The sequence below is a fragment of the Capricornis sumatraensis genome, chromosome 5 (genome assembly GCF_032405125.1).
Source record: "Capricornis sumatraensis isolate serow.1 chromosome 5, serow.2, whole genome shotgun sequence".
In the NCBI taxonomy this organism is placed as follows: Eukaryota; Metazoa; Chordata; class Mammalia; order Artiodactyla; family Bovidae; genus Capricornis; species Capricornis sumatraensis.
The window spans coordinates 79,808,935-79,828,682 of record NC_091073.1 but is presented as its reverse complement, the minus strand read 5'-3'; the positions used below and the strand labels follow the sequence as shown (position 1 = coordinate 79,828,682).

Here is a 19,748-nt window from a genome sequence, read left to right as displayed (position 1 = left end):
TCATATCTTATTCATCATCTCCAGATGTTTTCCTTTGTTTGGTTTCTAATGGTTATTCTGAAATTGCTATCACAATTGACCTCTTTCAGCTGATTTTCAGATCAGTGATTTTTAAAAAGTCTAGGCAAGTTGCAAGTGTCCCAAACTGAGATGATCTGTTATTTCCAAATGTGTTATTTGTAAATGTGGTTTTTTCTTCCTTTCCTAAACTTTTCTCAAGGGGTTACATTGTTCCAGATTGTTCTACATTTGGAATAGAGTTGAGTTACACACTTAACATTCTTCTTTAATTATGAAGTTGAAATAAACATCAGTAGACGCCAGATCCAGTTGTTGATGGGGACAAAAGTGCATGGGCCAATGGGAAAAAGAGTGTCGATCTTTTTGAAATAAAAATGATGAATAGTTCACGTTATCACCCTTTGAAGGAAGGACAAGGGGGAAAGCATTTCCATTTTGGCAGTTTCTTTGTTTACAGAAAAGGGAAGGTAGGAGAGGCCTGGGCTCACACAAGCCCTCACAGTGTTTTGCAACTTCTTTGAAAGGCCACTAGGGAACCAAGGCCTCTGCTCCCCACTGACAATTGATGAGGAGATGGCACCCTCGTGCCACAGAAGACCCCAGAGCTGGCTCTGGGCTCCCTCTCGGGTGCTCCTTGGCAGAAGCACATGGGTGGCTAGGCACCAGAGAAACCTCAGTTGTCATTAGACTGACTTTCTTCAACCATGAATCTTACCAAGTCTCTTCTCCCGGACTCTGGAGAGTCCCCACGCTCCACAGGTGAGATTCCAGGCCCTCCTCTTTCTCCAGTTTTATCCCATCTCAGCCACTGCCCTGCAACCTTGACTTTTGTGTTTTAACACCCATTCCTGTTCTATCGAAATAATCTCCCCTCCCTCGGTCTTCCCTTTGGTCACCTCCTCAAGGGCCCATGGAGCTCTATGTCCCTGCCTTCTGGCAGTCTCCCCACTGCTGGATAATCATTACGGGCAGAATTCTGTCTCCTCCCAAATTCACAGGCAGATCCCTAAACTTCAATGTAACTATATTTGGATAGGAGACTTTTAAGGAAGTAATTAGGGTTCAATGAGGTCAAAAGGGTGGGGCCTTAACACAATAGGACTGGTGTCCTTATAAAAAGAGAGAGAGAGCAGAAAAATGAAAACACAGAATGCATTTTGGGTCTTGCTGCTGCTGCTGCTGCTGCTGCGGCTAAGTCACATCAGTCGTGTCCGATTCTGTGTGGCCCCATAGATGGAAGCCCACCAGGTTCCCCCATCCCTTTTGGGTCTTAGTAGAGCACAGATTCTTCTGTCTTGGTGCAGAGAGAATTCAGCAAAAGGCAGACAGATGGGTAAGGAAAGAGTTTATTAGTACAGGACACTTGTGAGAGATACAAGTTAGCAGGTAAGGGAGTGCCATCCCCTGAAAGCTAGGTGGGCTACATTTTTATAATCAAATAAAATTAGGGAGAGGAAGAAGACCACATTCTTCCTCATATTTGATGTCAAGTTTTTGTTATCTGACTTCCCCGGTGGCTCAGACGGTAAAAGCATCTGCCTACAATGCGGGAGACCTAGGTTCAATCCCTGGGTTTGTCATCAGCTCCTCCTCCACCTCATGCAGTGGAGTTTTCTTGTCCCTACATGGTCTAATCAGGACTGTCATGAAGCTATGGAAATGAGAAAAAAGGTAATCAGTTCAGTGCAGTTCAGTCCCTCAGTCATGTCTGACTCTTTGCGACCACATGAATCGCAGCACTCCAGGCCTCCCTGTCCATCACCAACTCCTGGAGTTCACTCAAACCACGTTCATCGAGTTGGTGATGCCATCCAGCCATCTCATTCTCTGTCGTCCCCTTTTCCTCCTGACCCCAATCCCTCCCAGCATCAGGGTCTTTTCTAATGAGTCAACTCTTCCCATGAGGTGGCCAAAGTACTGGAGCTTCAGCTTTAGCATCATTCTTTCCAAAGAAATCCCAGGACTGATCTCCTTTAGAATGGACTGGTTGGATCTCTTTGCAGTCCAAGGGACACTCAAGAGTCTTCTCCAACACCACAGTTCAAAAGCATCAATTCTTCGGCACTCAGCTTTCTTCACAGTCCAACTCTCACATCCATACATGACCACTGGAAAAACCATAACCTTGATTAGACGGACCTTTGTTGGCAAAGTAATGTCTCTGCTTTTCAATATGCTATCTAGGTTGGTCATAACTTTCCTTCCAAGGAGTAAGCGTCTTTTAATTTCATGGCTGCAATCACCATCTGCAGTGATTTTGGAGCCCAAAAAAATAAAGTCTGACACTGTTTCCACTATTTCCCCATCTACTTCCCATGAAGTGATGGGACCGGATGCCATGATCTTCGTTTTCTGAATGTTGAGCTTTAAGCCAACTTTTTCACTCTCCTCTTTCACTTTCATCAAGAGGCTTTTGAGTTCCTCTTCACTTTCTGCCATAAGGGTGGTGTCATCTGCATATCTGAGGTTATTGGTATTTCTCCTGGCAATCTTGATTCCAGCTTGTGCTTCTTCCAGCCCAGCATTTCTCAGGAAAACATACACTAAAATATGGTAAATCATTTCAGGTTTCAGTAAAAAGTCACCTTTCCCTATATTTCTGCTCTTAGTACAAGCAGAGAAAGCCCCTTCTCAAGGAACATTCATTTGCTGACTTCAGTGAACAGGATGCAGGCCTCATTCCATTGTTTATGCTTGGGGGCATGTCTCATGCTTCCTTTGCATGGTTTCATTGCCAAGCAAGTCTGCATGGTCTGTTTCTAAGCAAGCCTGCTTTCTTGATAGATCATTAATCTACAGGCATCTCCATACTTTTTCTCTATTTATGAACCCCTAGTGAGAGCAGCTATTTAATCTCCCAAATTGTCCCTTTCCTCTATCCCTATCACAAACACACAGAGAGGAAAGGTCTCAAGAGAACACAGCAAGAGGACAGCCATCTGCAAGAAAAGAAGCTGTGGGAGAAACCAACCCTCTCAGTACCCTGATCTCAGACTTCCAGCTCTGTGACCCACAAGAAGACAAATGTTTATTACTTTAAGCCCCTCGGCCTGTGGTGCTCTGTGATGGCAGCTAGCACAAGACTGCCTCTCACATCCGTGGTGGCCCCTCCTGACCATCACTCCAAATAATTAATAGAGCATTTGATCTTCCATAAGTACTTCTTCCCCAAGGTTTCCCAGGTGGCACTAGTGGTAAAGAATCCACCTGCCAATGCAGGAAATATAAGAGACCAGGTTCAATCCCTGGATTGGGAAGATCCCCTGGAGGAGAGCATGGCAACCCACTCCAGTGTTCTTGCCTGGAAAATCCCAAGGAGAGAAGCGCCTCATGGGCCACAGTCCCTGGGGTCACAAAGAGTTACACGAGTAAGTGACTGAGCGCTAGCACTAATCACCTCCTCCCTAGTGACAGAATATACTTGCTATCTTTCTTATAAGTGCCATCAAGCAGGAAAATATCTTCCTGTCCCCAGTAAGATATGAGCTTCCCTTAACACCTGACAGCTTAGCTCTGTGCCACATAAGAACAGAAGTGGATTTAATGGAATGAATGGGTTAGAGGAAACCAGGTTGGTGTGAGGATTCAATAACCATGATGATGTGAAAAAGCACACAGTTGGTCATAGAGTGGGTGCTCCATGAATGTAAACGCTACCCCTCGAAGAGCACACAACCCCCCATGCCCACTGAGAGGACATCTACAGAGGGAGGACACATTTCTCACTTTGTCCATTTGGTCATCAGATATTAACGGAAGCCCAGTGTGGGCCAGCCTTGTGCAAACTGGAGGGAAACCAGTAAGAAGCAAAGCCAACTCCACCCTCAGGAGTTTACTTTCTTCTGGAGAAAACAGATGACAAACAAGGAGTATAATCAGGGTCTTAGTGACTGATAAGCACCAGACAGGGAAATGAGGTGGAGTCGGCGTGGGGTGATACGGGTGCTAGATTAGTAACATTTGTTCCAACACTTGCCTGACACCCACTGTGTACCAGGGATCATACCGGGTGTTGGGAAAATAAAGGTGAACAAACAGCTTCTCTCAGAGGAATGGCCGTCGAGGGCAGGGGAACCCCTGCCTGCCTTCCTCAGTTGCTCCAGAAGCTCTGGGGGTAACCACCAGGGTCTGTCTGAGACTCCTATTGGTACTCACAGAACTTGGTTACACTGACAGCACTGTTGGGTCTGATTTTTTATTTTCCTTTCCCTTTCTTCCTCCACAATTAAATCTTGTTATTCGAGTGGCCTCAGACCTCTGTTCTCCACAGACAATATTCAAGATTAGGACTAGAGCAACTGTGGAAGAACTGTCAATTTCCCCATGAGACTTTAGAAGTCCAAAATAAAGAATTCTCTATATCCTAGTGGACACTTCTTTCTTTTATTCTTTTAAAGGGGACAAAACTAACTTAAGAAAATATCCTTTGCTTATGGTCAAAGGAAGAAAACGAAAGCACTTCCAGTGTACAATCATCTGACTTAATTTTCAAAGCACCAGTATCTTTATGGGGTCCCAGATGGTGGGTGAGCACTGGGCAGTGCTCAGAAGGACATCAGAAGGGACGGCTGGGATGACTGATGGACATGAGCAGTGATCACATGGAACTGAGCTCCATGAGGCTTGCACAATTCAAAATAAAATTGGAGGGAAAAGATTAATTCTGAGCCTTTTAGTCGCCAATGCAAATATATACTATTTATATTGGCTATAAAATTCACCAGGAGTGATCTGCCTGGTCTCAAAGTGGTCACTGACTCCAGGGACTAAGAAGAAAGTTTGGGTTCTGGACTCATCCTCCCCTCTTCCTGTCCCTCTGATTCTAACAGTGTGGCCTCAGACCTGGCTAATCAGAACATTCCTCTGACCCCAGGGGGAATCCAGGAAGGGTGACCCTGATTTGACTCAACATGAAGCAAAAAGACTTTGGGCTCCTGGGGAAAACGATTCTGATTTGGAGAAAGCTTGATTCTGAGAAGATGTGGGCTGGGCTGGTGGCCGTCAGCTCAAGAGCGGACAGGGTCAGTGCAGCGAAGGCAAGACCTCCTTTAGACACCCAATGTGGAGGCTGGGTCATTAACTCTTGGTCAGACCTGCAAAAGCAGAGCAACTTTGGAGTGCTCTGACCCTTTGCGGTGACCCTCTGCTTTTCTTTCTGTACCTCTGGCTTTCTTTTGTGTTCCTTTCTCAGCCTGGTTGAGGTTGGGGTTTTGCCATCAGCACCTGAAAGACCACATGAGAGTCTGTATCCTGGTCCCAGTTAGTAGGCCCTGGTCGTGCAAGGAAACTGCGACCCACAGCCCACGGCCACGCACGGGTCAGTGTCTGCCCTCTTAGATGCTGCGTGCTTCCAGGCCCAGCGGTGCTCTCCTCCTGTGATTTGCCAGGAATGCTGGGATGGGAGCAGGTGTGATAGGGGACCAGATTCAAGCTGATGTTGTCGGAAGCATTCAACTTGATGTTTGGTGCCTTCTTTTCCCTCTGCTATGAGAAGGGGATGTTCCAGATCCAAGTAAGGAGGGAGGCCCCGTCCTTGACCGAGGATGCAGAATAGTCATGGACTGGGGCCAGGAGGATCAAGCCACCATCACGGCCGACCTGCAGCTGGCAGGACAGAGCGTTCGGACCCCCGGGAACGTGGAATGTGAGAAGGCAGCTTCTGTTGAGCAGCAGTCTCCCTGGCTTCTATCGCATCCAGTGATAGTGGCGGAGGAACACAGCATCCTAACCCGATCCCAGTGAACCCGACTCCAAGCAGCCCTCGTGATGTGGTCCACTTGGGCACCCCTCACAGCTGCTCAGAAAGCCAGGCAGCCTGGCTGTCCCTGGAAGATGCCTTGTCTTGGCAGGTTCCCCTCACCCTGGAAGAAGTGATCATAACTGACTCCATGGACTGCATCACCAGCCTCAGAAACAGCTTGTAAAAACCAGATCCCGAAATGGGTCAAACATTTTCCCTTGCTACAGCCAATTCTAGGTTTTTATCCCATGATAGAAAGTTCTACCATCTTATAACATACACTTGTTTAGGAAAATACCACAGAGTGGTGGCTTTTAAGAAATACCTGTTTTCTGAGTAAGAGAAGAAAAGGCAAAAAACATGAAAAAAAGTCTATTACGGTACGGTAAGAAAAAGTAGGATTTATCTTTTTTGATGGCTCACTGGGGAGTGACATGATTTTATAGAACTATACATTTCCACAGAGCCAAGCAATCATATTTTACAGAATTTGGTTCATTATGAGAAATATGCATAAAAGAGAGAAACAATTTGCCCTAAAATGGAATTGACTACATGGAGAAACTCAGACAATTTGCCCTAAAATGGAATTGACTACATGGAGAAACTCAGAGATTTGTGGACAATCCATTCCAGGACTTCTCTACTCATGGCCCTGGAGTTGTTTGACACTGTGATTATATATTATACATATATGTATGTATGTATGTGTATATATATGTATATATGATTATATATGTATAATCATATATATATATATGCATGGGCTTCCCTGGTAGGTCAGCTGGTAAAGAATCCACCTGCCATGTAGGAGACCCCAGTTTGGTTACTGGGTCAGGAAGATCCTCTGGAGAAGGGATAGGCTACCCACTCCAATATTCTTGGGCTCCCCTGGTGGCTCAGATGGTAAAGAATCAGCTTGCAATGAGAGAGACCTGGGTTGGGAAGATCCCCTGGAGGAGGGCATGACAACCCACTCCAATATTCTTGCCTGAAGAATCCCCATGGATAGCCTGGCAGGGTTGCAAAGAGTTGGACACAACTGAGTGACTGAGCGCAGCACACAGCACATATATATACAAACATGCTAAGTCACTTCAGTCATGTCTTACCCTTTGTGGCCCTATGGACTATAGCCTGCCAGGCTTCTCTGTCCATGGGATTCTCCAGGCAAGCATACTGGAGTGGGCTGCTAAGCCCTCTTCATATATATATATATATATTTGGGTTTTGTCCCCATCTCTGGCACATAGCTCCTAGAAACTTTGAGATTTCCTAAGTGAAGAAAGCAATAGGTGTTTCATTTTACGTTAATGGAGTGATTTTGGAAAGCTTCTGGGAATGGGAGATGGCTGTCAATGGAGCCAGTCCTGTGATTAGAAGGTTCAAATTTTCAATTCCATCTCCCTTGACCTCTGGGGAATCAATCAGTTGGCAATAGCCAATGATTTAATCAATCCTGCGTATATAATGAACCCTCCAGAAAAATCCAGAAAGGCAGGGTTCAGGGAGCTCCCCAGTAGATGACCACGTGGAGATTTGGGGAGAGTAGGCTGTTTGGAGAGAATATGGAGGTTCCATGTCCTTCCCCATGCCTTGCCCCCTGCATCTCTCCATTCTGGTTGTTCCTGAGTTACATCCTCTTACAATAAACTGGTGATCTCGTGGGTAAAATGTTTCGCTGAGCCCTCTGAGCCACTCTAGCTAATTAATCAAACCTGAGGAGGGGATCATGGGGACCTCCCTGGAGCAGGTTGGTCAGAAGCACAGGTGACAACCTGAAGTTTCCACTGGAGTCTGAGCTAGGGGATGGGGCAGTCTTGGGGGATCTGATGCTGTCTGTGGGGACAGGGTGTTAGAACTGAATTGCTTGTTGGTGTGTATCTCCTCAGCTCTACCTGCTCCCCCCCGCCACACACACAGCAACTGGGGGCAAAGCTTTAAATTGCTGCGCACACCTTCACATCAATTCTCCCTACACATCGAGGGGTATGAGAACACACAACCCAGATCAAATAGTCCAGACTTCATCTTCTACAGACAAGGACTGAGGGAACCCATGCCCCTCCAGGGCAGGTCAGTGGTCCAACTGAGGTGTAATACTTCACAGGCAACAACACTCAAAAACCCCATTGTTCTCCCCCGAGATAGCCAGTGAGCAGCACTCCCCAGGACTGATGCTGCGCCCACAGAAGAGGTGAGCAACTTGCTCACTTTGGGGGGTTTGAGTCCCAGGTGCAGCCTCTGGGTAGAGAATGCACAGGGGAAGCAACTGAGATATACAGCAGCCCCAAAGGAGGGGCTTTGCTACTAAAAGTACTAGCTTCTTTCAGAAACAGTTGGTGAAATAAAATTCATGTTTTATGGCAAGATGAAAAAAATCTAAACGAATTTTTCTTTGCCCCTTTGGGCCTCCTCCCTAACCTCTGGTGTGTGTGGTGCATCTGTGCTGATCAGACCCCTTAGGAGAGAACCTTCCTTCTTACCCTTGTAAGGGGCCATGGTGACCCATGACCCTCCATCACTTTGTTCATGGAGATCTGGACTGTGCAAATTGTCAATAATGCATCATGTAGTTTACAGCCCTCTGTCTCAAAAACTTACATAACTGTGCTTTGACCTCTAACAGGCATAAGAGTTCCTGGAGCTTTCCTGAGAGGCTGTTCCCAGGTTATAATCCTTAGTCTGGCTCAGATAAAATTTTCCATTTCTGTCTTAGATCTGCTGATTTTTTTCATTGACACAAGAAACGACAATGTCCTATGAAAGTAATGAAGAGAAAACCCTGGCAGCCAGCAGGGCCCAACCCCCAAGGCCAGGGGACAAGGGATCATCCCTGGTGCAGGAGGGATGGCCCAGCCCAGGAGCCAGGAGGACCTGCTGTCTGGACATCACCCAACTCAGTCCATCGGGGAGAGACACCCTCCCAAGGCCTGGATGCAGTTGGGTTGGCAGGACCCAAATTCTCACCTTTGACACAGCACACAACTCCCTCCCCAAAAATACCAAAGGAAAATCTGATTTGGAGTCAACGAGTGCCACACCATCCCAGTGGAGGCCCCATGGCGTGGCCCCACAGGGAGATGGCCAAGTCCAGACACAGCTGAAGGGGCCTCCACCAGAAGAAGGACTCTGAGACAGCATTCAGGTTATCAAAGGCCATGAAACACAGCCTGGGCTCCGGGGGCTGGGAGAGATGACACTCAGGGAAGCAGAGATTATAGAACCATGGAGCGAGTGCGTTTGAAAAGAGCCAGGATTTTAGCGTAAAGAATAGCATCCATAGAACGGGGCCACAGAATCCAAGGGAGTTGCAGGTTGTCAGACACAGTCATTGGATAAAAGCAGAGCAGACAGCGTGAATACAGACATGGACCAGACGCCGGAGAAGGTGGGAGGGTGGTAGCGTGAGAAGCCAGCTCCAAGTCACGACTGATCTAGGAGAGAACAGCGCGTCTCACGGAGTCGCTGGTGTCTGGAAAGAGGGAACCTGATTTAGTTCTCCCCTAACGCTGAGTGGCCCATCTCATCCCCCAGGCCGGGCCCCCTTGGAGCTGGAAAGGACACCACTACCCCTCAGCTGGGACCAAAGGTGTGCAGCAGGCACCCCCTGAGATCCATGACCTTCGTTTCAAGGGTGCCCAGGTGCCTATGTGGGCTCTTCACATGCCTGCCCGGCAGCCTCTTGTGCTAACACCCAAAGTGCACCTGCCTCTACTGACCCACAGCTAAAATAAATTCCAGACTCTCTATCTATCTGAAGAAGACCCCTCTTAACTTTCTTGCAGGTGACAGTATCCGGCTTCAGACACCCCAGCCCCACCTCCTCTCAGAGCCCGGAAGCCATGACGCAGGCAGTGGGGCAGCTGGTGCCAACAGGGTGCCTGGCTCTGGGGCCAACATGGGCAGCACAAATAGAAGCAGCAGGAACCCCACTCAGGCGACTTTGCTGGTGGTTAGGACTCCATGCTTCCACAGCATGGAGTTCAGTCCCTGGTCGGGGAACTGAGATCTTGTAAGCCATACAGTGTAGCAAAAAAAAAAAAAAAAAAAAACCACTTAGGAAACACTGCCTTCCTCAAAGCCTTGCTCCTTCCACAGCCACCCACAGAAGGCACCTGGCTCACCAGGACAGCTGGCAGGGTCTCAGGATCCCCCAGCTCCATGTTCACAAACTTGAGCATTTCAGTCCTACATCCCACCAGGAATCAAATGCCTGCTTCCTGTGAGTTCAGCAAGCCTCTACAAAGGTGACCTGCCATGTGGTTCCTTTTCTTGGATGCCAACTCTCTCACTAGCACGCTTTTAACGATGGTCCCCAAAGGACATGAGTCTGGAACCTGTGACCCTGTCTCCCAGCTAACGGATGCTCTGAAAGGGCAGAAGGGTCTGTTCTCTCCCTCTCTCCCTCCCACTTCCCTTCTTTCTTCCCTTGCTTGCTCCCCTCCTCCCTTCCTTCCTCCCTCCTTCCTTCACTCTCCGGTCTTCTTTTTTTGGTCTCGATACTCTAAATGCCAGGGGCTCTGCTGATTCTTCAACATTTAATTTGCATCAAGCCATGGCCCCTGGGCTCAGGAAATTCAGAGGTGGGAAGGCCAAGTCAGCCTGCCCCCTAGGAGTTCCTGTGTGTGGACCTGGAATTGGGCCCAAAACAGCAGCTGCCTTTTAACCTAGGCCCACCCATGCCAACCTCAGCTCCAGCCCATTAGGGTCGCCAGAGTCAGCAAGGGAGAGTCCAAGAGGGCCCATTAAACTTGAATTTAAATGAGCCACAGGAGGTGCGGTCCTAGGGATTTGTCTCTTGCTTCAGCAGTGCTTGGATGAAACAGACCCAGGGACGCCCCTTGCTCCAGCCTCCGACCATCCCCCAACATTTATTCCAGTGGCAACTTTTGGCATCAGCTACTCTGCTGTCCGTGATTACTGGGACCAGCCACAATTTTTTGAGCTTCAGTTCAGTTCAGTTCAGTTCAGTCTCTCAGTCATGTCCGACTCTTTGCAACCCCATGAATTGCAGCATGCCAGGCCTCCCTGTCCATCACCAACTCAGACTCACGTCCATCAAGTCAGTGATGCCATCCAGCCATCTCATCCTCTGTCGTCCCCTTCTCCTCCTGCCCCCAATCTCTCCCAGCATCAGAATCTTTTCCAATGAGCCAACTCTTCGCATAAGGTGGCCAAAGTACTGGAGTTTCAGCTTTAGCATCATTCCTTCCAAAGAAATCCCAGGGCTGATCTCCTTCAGAATGGACTGGTTGGATCTCCTTGCAATCCACGGGACTCTCAAGAGTCTTCTCCAACACCACAGTTCAAAAGCATCAATTCTTCGGCACTCAGCCTTCTTCACAGTTCAACTCTCACATCCAAACATGACCACAGGAAAAACCATAGCCTTGACTAGACAGACCTTAGTCGGCAAAGTAATGTCTCTGCTTTTTAATATGCTATCTACGTTGGTCATAACTTTTCTTCCAAGGAATAAGCGTCTTTTAATTTCATGGCTGCAGTCACCATCTGCAGTGATTTTGGAGCCCCCCCCCCCACAAAAAGTCTGACACTGTTTCCCCATCTATTTCCCATGAAGTGATGGGACCAGATGCCATGATCTTCATTTTCTGAATGTTGAACTTTAAGCCAACTTTTCATTCTCCTCTTTTACTTTTATCAAGAGGCTTTTTAGTTCCTCTTCACTTTCTGCCATAAGGGTGGTGTCATCTGCATATCTGAGGTTATTGATATTTCTGCCGGCAACCTTGATTCCAGCCTGTTTTTCTTCCAGTCCAGCATTTCTCATGATGTACTCTGCATATAAGTTAAATGAGCAAGGTGACATACAGCCTTGACTTCTCCTTTTCCTTCTGTTCCATGTCCAGTTCTAACTGTTGCTTCCTGACCTGCATACAGGTTTCTCAAGAGGCAGGTCAGGTGGTCTGGTATTCCCGTCTCTTTCAGAATTTTCCACAGTTTCTTGTGATCCACACAGTCAAAGTCTTTGGCATAGTCAATAAAGCAGAAATAGATGTTTTTCTGGAACTCTCTTGCTTTTTCCATGATCCAGCGGATGTTGGCAATTTGATCTCTGGTTCCTTTACCTTTTCTAAAACCAGCTCGAACATCAGGAAGTTCACGGTTCATGTATTGCTGAAGCCTGGCTGGGAGAATTTTGAGCATTAATTTATTAGCATGTGAGATGAGTGCAATTGTGCGGTAGTTTGAGCATTCTTTGCCATTGCCTTTCTTTGGGATTGGAATGAACACTGACCTTTTCCAGTCTTGTGGCCACTGCTGAGTTTTCCAAATTTGCTGGCATATTGAGTGCAGCACTTTCACAGCATCATCTTTCAGGATTTGAAATAGCTCAACTGGAATTCCATCACCTCCACTAGCTTTCTTTGTAGTGATGCTTTCTAAGGCCCACTTGACTTCACATTCCAGGATGTCTGGCTCTAGGTAAGTGATCACACCATCTGATTATCTGGGTCGTAAAGATCTTTTTTGCATAGTTCTTCTGTGTATTCTTGCCACCTCTTCTTAATATCTTCTGCTTCTGTTAGGACCAGACCATTTCTGTCCTTTATCAAGCCCATCTTTGCTTGAAATGTTCCCTTGGTATCTCTAATTTTCTTGAAGAGATCTCTACTCTTTCCCATTCTGTTGTTTTCCTCTATTTCTTTGCATTGATTGCTGAAGAAGGCTTTCTTATCTCTTCTTGCTATTCTTTGGAACTACATTCAGATGCTTATATCTTTCCTTTTCTCCTTTGCTTTTCGCTTCTCTTCTTTTCACAGCTATTTGTAAGGCCTCCTCAGACAGCCATTTTGCTTTTTTGCATTTCTTTTCCATAGGGATGGTCTTGATCCCTGTCTCCTGTACAATGAAATGAACCTCTGTCTATAGTTCATCAGGCACTCTATCTATCAGATCTAGGCCCTTAAATCTATTTCTCACTTCCACTGTATAATCATAAGGGATTTTATTTAAGTCATACCTGAATGGTCTAGTGGTTTTCCCTACTTTCTTCAATTTAAGTCTGAATTTGATAATAAGGAGTTCATGATCTGAGCCACAGTCAGCTCCTGGTCTTGCTTTGGTGACTGTATAGAGCTTCTCCATCTTTGGCTGCATAGAATATAATCAGTCTGATTTTGGTGTTGACCATCTGGTGATGTCCATGTGTAGAGTCTTCTCTTGTGTTGTTGGAAGAGGGTGTTTGCTATGACCAGTGCATTTTCTTGGCAAAACTCTATTAGTCTTTGCCCTGCTTCATTCCGCATTCCAAGGCCAAATTTGCCTGTTATTCCAGGTGTTTCTTGACTTCCTACTTTTGCATTCCAGTCCCCTATAATGAAAAGGACATCTTTTTTGGGTGTTAGTTCTAAAAGGTCTTGTAGGTCTTCATAGTACTGTTCAACTTCAGCTTCTTCAGCGTTACTGGGGCATAGGCTTGGATTACTGTGATATTGAATGGTTTGCCTTGGAAACGAACAGAGATCATTCTGTCGTTTTTGAGATTGCATCCAAGTACTGCATTTCGGACTCTTTTGTTGACCATGATGGCTACTCCATTTCTTTTGAGGGATTCCTGCCCACAGTAGTAGATATAATGGTTATCTGAGTTAAATTCACCCATTCCAGTCCATTTTAGTTCACTGATTCATAGAATGTTGACGTTCAGTCTTGCCATCTCCTGTTTGACCACTTCCAGTTTGCCTTGATTCATGGACCTGACATTCCAGATTCCTATGCAATATTGCTCTTTACAGCATCGGACCTTGTTTCTATCACCAGACACATCCACAGCTGGGTATTGTTTTTGCTTTGGCTCCATCCCTGCATTCTTTCTGGAGTTATTTCTCCACTGACCTCCAGTAGTGTATTGGGCACCTACTGACCTGGGGAGCTCCTCTTTCAGTGTCCTTATTACTGATCAACCACTAGTCCTAGATTCCTCAGAATTATTCCACTGAGGTGGAGGCCGCCGTCAACCACCTGATCAACAAGCATCTGGGGACTCCTACACCGACCTGTCTCTGGGTTTCTATTTTGACCAAGACAATGTGACTCAGGAAGGGTGTGGGCCACTTTTTTCCACAAACTGGCCAAGGAGAAGCGCACGGGCGGCAAGCATCTCTTGCGAATGCAAACCCAGTGCAGCAGCCGTGCCCTCTTCCTGGACGTGTGGAAGCCGTCTCAAGATGAGTGGGGCAAAACCCAGGACGCTATGGAAGTTGCCCTTCTCATAGAGAAGAATCTGAACCAGGCCTTTTTGGATCTGCATGGCCTGGGTTCTGCCAGCGCAGACCCCCACCTCTGTGACTTCCTGGAGAACCACTTCCTAGGTGAGGAGGTGAAACTCCTCAAGAAGCTGGGTGACCACCTGACCAACCTCTGCAGGCTGGCTGGTCCCCATGCTGGGTTGGGTGAATATCTCTTCAAATGGTTCACCCTCAAGCATGACTAGGACCCTCTGAGACCAGTGGCCTTTGAGGAGCCCCCTGCTGACGTCAGGGCTTCCTGAAGCCCATCTCTGCAGCCACTAGGCAGCTTTTTAACACCCCAAGACCTCTCTCAAGCCTTGGACAAAATGGAAACAATAAAGGTTTTTGCAGCAAAAAAAATAAGTAAGTAAATGAGCAACAAATACTGTTTGGTATAAATACGTCCCACACACTGCATGGGACATTCTCACTCCACCCTAGTACAATGCCATGGCAGCCTGCCAAGAATCTCCTCCTTTACTTGGAGGGATCTGAGGTCCAAAACTGGTGGAGCCCAAACTTGTAACCTGCAGATTAATGTTCTGTGTTCCCTTCCAGGTCTGTGTCAGACAGTCACTGAGACCACAGTCTGGGTGAATCCTCACAACACCATCCTGAGGGCAGGTAGCTCTTTAATGGTGTCCAAAAGGGCTCTGTGAGCTCTGAGCTCTTCCAAAGAGATCAGTGACCACCAACCAGCGTATAATTCTAAAGTGTTACAGAAAAGTTTAATCACAGTTTGAAAAATGAAAAGAAAAAAAAACCCACCCCCAGAGATTATCAAGTTTACAACCATGTTCCATCTTTCCTTATTGAAGACAAGCACACCAGGAATTAATAACACTAGCACTGCCTAGCCAGTCCTCATTCATCATTGCAATTTTAGTCCTTAGAAAACTCAGACAGAGAAATTAAGCAACTTGTCTAAAGTAACACAGCTGGGGATGAGGGTGATGAAAGTGAGGGGCAGGCCCAGCACTTGGTGGCTGTGAGATACATAATCACCGAGAACACCTATCTGTCTTGCTCTTTTCATTGTACACTCTTCAGGGTCCTTCTTTCTTCTCCTCCTTTCCCTCTCCTCCCTCAAAAAACCAGTGTTACTCATCATCTTAAAGTAAACCAAGCATCTGTGCTTACATTTCAGTGGTGTCATTTCCTTTCATCCACCCAGAAACACTGACTTGCCATATATTTCAGGTAAGGAAACCAGTTCCAAGAGGTTTGCCCAAAGTCACAGAGAGAGGAAGTGGCAGAGTGGTAGTCAAATTATCCTACATCTAAAATCTTAGATCTTTCCACTGTATCACTCTCTTTCTCAAAAGCCTAGCAAACGCCATTCATTTATGGCTATTGTTTTTTATTGCGGTAAAATTAACATGTTTAACCATTTTAAAGTGTACAGTTCAGTGGCATTAACACCTTTACAACATTGTGTAACAAGAGCCCCTCTCTAGTTTCAGAACTCTTTATATCACTGAGAAAGGAAAGGTTGTGCCCGGAAGCAGTGACTTCCTGCTTCCCCTACCTCAGCCCTCAGCAGTGACTTCCGGCTTCCCCTCTCTCAGCCCTCAGCAGTGACTTCCGGCTTCCCCTCCCTCAGCCCTCAGCAGTGACTTCCTGCTTCCCCTCCCTCAGCCCTCAGCAGTGACTTCCTGCTTCCCCTCCCTCAGCCCTCAGCAGTGACTTCCTGCTTCCCCTCCCTCAGCCCTCAGCAGCACAGACCCCATTTCTGTCTCTGTGGATTTGCCCATTCTACACACTTCCTATGAATACAGTTCTATAATATGTGATTTCTTACATCTGGCTTCTTTTATCCACATAATGTTGTGAAGCTCAGGCACATTGCTTCATGCGCTGGTACTTCATGCATTTTTAGGGCTGAATGATATTCCACTGTGTGAACATATGACAGTTTTCACCCATTCTTCAGCTGATGGACATCTGAGTTATTTCCACATCTTCACTGCTGTAAACAGTGCTGCTGTGACCCTTCACAAACAAGTTTTTTCTTCAGTATCTGTTCTCGTTTCCTTGGGGTATAGACCCAGGAGAGGAGCAGTTGGGTCATGAGGGAATTTGAGGGCAATGGGAACCCACACTGGATTGTGATGTTTGCACAACTGCTATGCATGTGTTAGAAGTTACTCTACACCTTTAGGGCTTCCCCAGCGGTCTAGTGGCTGAGAATCTTCCTGACAATGCAGGAGACATGGGTCTGATCCCTGTTCAGAGAAGAGTCCACATGCTACACAGCAACTAAGCCCATGCGTCACAGCTGCTGGGCCCACACACCCTAGAGCTCATGTTCCACAACAAGCAGCCCCCACTCGCCGCAGGGAGCAGCCCCACTCGCCACAACTAGAAAAAGCCCACATGCAGCAACAAAGACCCAGCTCAGCCATAAATAAACAAATAAGTCTTTTTTTAAAAGTTACTGAATACATTTAAATTGGGTGAATATTGTTGTATGTATATTATATATTTCCATAAAGGTTCTAACACTGTTATGCAGTTTTAAGAATGACCATTTAAATCAGATAATATATTATAATATTTAGTATATTATATATATTTAATATGTAATATTTAGTATATAGTATAATATTTCATCAAATGGATGTGCCCTGTTTTACTAGATAACTATTGAACTTTAGAATGAGAATATTTTTAATCTTTCATTTTTTTTAAATACTTCAACCAACATCTTTGTTCATAAAGCTTTCATTCAAACCTGTTTTTTAATGATTTCGTTAGAGCTGGATTCCAGAAATGGAACATGGGACAGTTGGAATGCCCATTGTCATGGCCTTTGCTGTGTATTAAGGCTTCCTTGGGAGCTCAGCTGGTTAAGAATCTGCCTGGAATACAGGAGACCTGAGTTTAATCCCTGGGTTGGGAAGATCCCCTAGAGAAAGGAACAGTTACCCACTCCAGTAATCTGGCCTGGAGAATTCCATGGACTATACAGTCCATGGGGTCACAAAGAGTCAGACACAAGTGATCGACTTTCACTTTCACTTTGCTGTGTATTCACACTTCTTGTTCTTTAACATTAAAGGCGAAAAGCAGTCATAGAGGTGGTTGGAAGCATATCACATGTGTTAAAAACCGAGGAATTCAGAAAGGTACTAAAACAAACAAAACTCTACTTGTTCACCATGGGAGGATTCTAAGAAATAAACTCATCCTGAAAACTGTAAGTAAAAAGGGAAGGAGGAATCAAGTATTTATCCTGATATTCCTGTAAAAACTGTACTTTAGAGTCATAATGTGATTGCAGTGTGTAAATGCCTAAGGTAAATAGAGTCCTTGTAGGCAATACACACAGAAGAGATAAATAGAATATTTCCATTTTGTGGCCATTTTGGTTACTGTAATGCAAGGTCTTCACTTGTCATAAAAGGAATGATCCCAAGTGTTCCTTTTTAACACCCTAGACAGAAGACAGGAGGAAGGGCGACACCTGGAGGACTCTGGGTGGGGGTCTTGGCAAACAGAAGCAGCTCAGAGGAGCCTTCAGAACTCAGCTGGATGACTCAAGACAAGCCATTTGATTTAGAAGTCCTCGTGGGGGCCCGTCAGACCCCCAGAGACTACAGCATGGGTATCATCTCACACACAAACCCATCCACCATGAGATGGGGGAGGAACAGGTGATGTCCCAAAGGAGAGCCACGCCAGGGCCAGGTCACAGGACTCCTGTGCCCCGCGGGAAATAGAGTCTTTACTCAAGTTGTTGTTGTTTAGTCGCTCAGTATTATCCAGCTCTTTGGGACCCCAAGGACTGTAGCCCACCAGGTTCCTCTGTCCATGGGATCTCCCAAGCAAGAATGCAAGAGTGGGTTGCCATTCCTTTCTCCAGGGGGTCTTGGCAACCCAGGGATCCAACCTGCGTCTCCTGCATTGGCAGGCAGATTCTTTTACCTGAGCCACCAGGGAAGCCAAATTACTCACAAGAAGGGGAATCAAGGAGCTGAGCGCCCTGCTACATGGGACCATTGCCCTCTGCTCTCCGGACCGGCGCCCTCTGGGGTTAGTTCTTACAAAGGACCTTACAGGGAAAGGAAGACTTAGATGCTCAGCAAACCCTACAGCTTCACAACCACAGTCATTGCGCACAGAACGCCCCCTTCTGTTTCTGTACTTAAAACTCACGACACGTCTAGGAAATTGCTTTTCTTCCTCGTTTCTGCAGAGCTGAGGATGGGGGAGGTGGAGAATGTATGCCGTCCCCCCACCCAGGCCCCTGGACGGCGAAGGGCCCCCAGCTGCCGGGCCTCCCCTGTGGAATGGAGACGCCATGTGCAATCCCGCGAGTTAAACCTGCAAAACACCGACACGTGCCCTGCCCGAGAAGGCTCTGAGAGGACCCGCCACCTTCTCTCCTCGCTGAGCGGGTCCCTGCGGGGTTCGGGCGAGTATGAGGACTCCTTAGGGCTCCCGACTATTCTGAATGCCAGTCTCCTTGCCACACCAAGCATCCCGTTTCCCAAGCCCTGAGGTCTCAGCTGGAGCCCCCTCTCCTCCCCAGAAGGCTCTTCACAGGGCTGGGCTACTACCGATACAGTGCTCAGAACCGAGTGGGCTGTCCACAGATTCCCCACCCCTCCCCCGCCTCCGCTCGAGATCCTCGCTCCCTACCTCTAAGCCCCGGTCCGGGTCCCGCGTGCGAACCTCCCCGTAGCCCCACTGCCCCACTCGAGTCCCCGATGGCGCGCGCCCCCTACCGGCCACTCCGGGACCCTACGCAGCATAGAGGATTTTCCTTAATAGAAAGCATTTTATTGTTGTGTTTAGTCGTTCACTGGTGTCTGACTCTGAGATCCAATGGACTGTAGCCTACAAGGTTCTTCTGTCCATGGGATTTCCCAGGCAAGAATACTGGAATGGGTACCTATTCCCTTCTCCAGGGGATCTTCCCGACCCAGGGATCAGACCCAGGGATCAAACCCAGGTCTCCCGCATTGAAGGCAGAGTCTTTATCTGCTGAGCGACCATTCTGAAAATACTCCCCCCCAACACACAAAAAGAAACAAAGAACAGGAAACAAAGGGGAACCCTCCCACTCTAGCACAACTACAGCTACCATTTTGTGTTTTTTCTGAAGCCTTTCTTCCACGGTGTTTGTGCTTCCACGTCCTCCAGCAATGACAGGAAAGCACACACAGCCAGCCCGCCCGCAGGCGTCGACGGTGGACAGCAGTTTACCAACCCTCAGGAGCCTGCAAAGTACTGTGCACTTTCTCTAAGTCAATGTTAACATGTCTTCAACCCCCAGCCTCCTCCTGGTGGTTGTGAAGTGCAGGCTGTGTGAGCATTTCCTTACCCAGCTGCCAGCAGCAAGGAACGTCCTGGGGTCCCAGGTGACCCTCCCAGCCTGGTCCCTGCTGACCGCTGAGGAGCAGGAGGCCCTGAAACTCTGTAGTCAGTGTCACTCCTGGCCCACCTTGGTCACTCACCTGTAGGTTTGCGGGTGATAAGGAAGAGCTCAGATGCACAAGCACAACCACACATACAAGCAAACACGCACACATTCACAGCTGCTCTATAGAGCAGAACCCCTCCTCCAGAATCCTTGGACCCCGTGGTGGCCAGGGGAACACTAGGGGCCAGGATGCAACCCTCTGAGCCGGGGGCACGGTCCCCTCCAGGAGCAGAAGCTCCCACAAAGCCAGGAAGAGAAGGATCTTCCCACAGCAGTGCTTGCAGCCCTGCTCAGCGTCGCT

At 47.4% G+C, this 19,748-nt stretch overlaps 1 pseudogene; it reads left to right on the top strand.

Moving 5' to 3' along the window:
- Positions 1-725: 725 nt before the first annotated feature.
- Positions 726-14,222, top strand: LOC138079715 (ferritin light chain-like; annotated as a pseudogene).
- Positions 14,223-19,748: the final 5,526 nt, after the last annotated feature.